The sequence below is a fragment of the Octodon degus genome, unplaced genomic scaffold (genome assembly GCF_000260255.1).
Source record: "Octodon degus isolate 3935 unplaced genomic scaffold, OctDeg1.0 scaffold00140, whole genome shotgun sequence".
NCBI lineage: Eukaryota > Metazoa > Chordata > Mammalia > Rodentia > Octodontidae > Octodon > Octodon degus.
The window spans coordinates 5458860-5460546 of record NW_004524716.1 but is presented as its reverse complement, the minus strand read 5'-3'; the positions used below and the strand labels follow the sequence as shown (position 1 = coordinate 5460546).

At 45.6% G+C, this 1687-nt stretch overlaps 1 pseudogene; it reads right to left on the bottom strand.

Moving 5' to 3' along the window:
* LOC101589083 lies at window positions 1-1165 on the bottom strand (annotated as a pseudogene).
* Window positions 1166-1687: the final 522 nt, after the last annotated feature.

The following is a 1687-nucleotide window of genomic DNA, read 5'->3' as shown; positions in this document are numbered from 1 at the left end:
TCACTGTGTTGAAGAGACGTTGAGTTCTTCCAGAGTTTTGCTGAACTGAGTGGTTTCCAAACTGATTGGACTCTCCAGGTAGCTGGTTCCTGCACAGGGTTTTCCTGATATTCGTTCTATAATTCTGCCCACTTTGAAGACGATCTCAGCCAGTTCATGTTTCATGTGCTTATGTGCTTTGTTCATGGAACAGGAAAAGCTTTGAGAAGTACAATATCTCCAACAGTGCACTGGTAAAGGGTATCATGAGCAAAGGAGGTTTTCCGCTTATTAAAATACTTTAGTAAGTAGGAATCCAGAACAAGTCTGGTCACTCTCACCTTAGCAGTTTTTTTTTTTTTTTTTTTGGAACCGGGAATTGAACTCAGGCCCTTGCACTTGCCAGGAAAGTGCTTATTCCACTGAGCCATCTCTCCGGCCCCCAACCTTAGCAGTTTTTTTGCATTTATGTACCAATCACCTTCCCCATGATCCATCTGGCATGCACAGATGAACGAGCTGCTGAGAGTCTATGACTCTGATCACCTTGAGACCTCGTTCACCTCAGGGTTCTGAGCCATCTTATTTTTGACAAAAGGGCCAAACATGTTCACTGGAAGAAAAATAGCCTCTTTAACAAATGGTGCTGGAAAAATAAAAATTAGAATATGGTGCTGGAAAAACTGACTCTACATGCTGAAAACTAAAAGTAGACCCGGGTCTATCACCATGTACTAAACTAAAGTCAAAATGGATTAAAGATATAAACATTAAAACAGAAACTTGGAGCAGAGGAGATAGCTCAGTAGAATAAGCACTTGCCAGGAAAATGCAAGAGTCTGAGTTCAATCCCTGGTTCCGCCCCCCCGGCCAAAAAAAAAAAACCCTCTAGGCCTTTTTACCAAGATGGTGCCAAAGGTAAAGAAGGAAGTCCCTGCCCCTCCCAAAGCTGAAGCCAAAGCAAAAGCTTTGAAGGCCAAGAAGGCCATGTAAGGCATCCACAGCCACAAAAAGAAGATAGAAATGTCATCCACCTTCCACTGTCCCAAGACACTGCGGCTCTGGAGGCAGCCCAAACACCCTTGGAAGAGCACCCCCAGGAGAAACAAGCCATCATCAAGATCCCCCTGACCCTGACAGAGTCAGCCATGAAAAAGATCGAGGACTAAAACACACTCATCTTCATTGTGGATGTCAAAGCTAATAAGCACCAAATCAAACAAGCTGTGAAGAAACTCTGTGACATCGATGTTGCAAGGTCAGTACCCTAATCAGGCCTGATGGAGAGAAGAAGGCATATGTTCGACTGACTCCTGATTATGATGCATTGGATATTGCCAACAAAATTTGGCATCTAGGGGCCGGGGAGATGGCTCAGTGGAATAAGCGCTTCCCTGGAAAGCGCAAGGGCCTGAGTTCAATCCCTGGTTCCACCAAAAAAAAAAAAAAATTGGCATTTAAACTGAGTCCAGGGCTGGGGAGGTGGCTCAGTGGAATAAGTGCTTCCCTGGCAAGCGCAAGGGCCTGAGTTCAATCCCCGGTTCCGCAAAAATAAATAAATAAATAAATAAACTGAGTCCAGGGCTGGTGAGATGGCTCAGTGGTCTAAAGCATTAGAACAAGCTTAGCAAAGCACAGGGACCGTGGTTCAATCCCCCAGCACCACATGCCAGCCAGCCCCGCCCCCTGGTGGGCTGAGCTGGACACA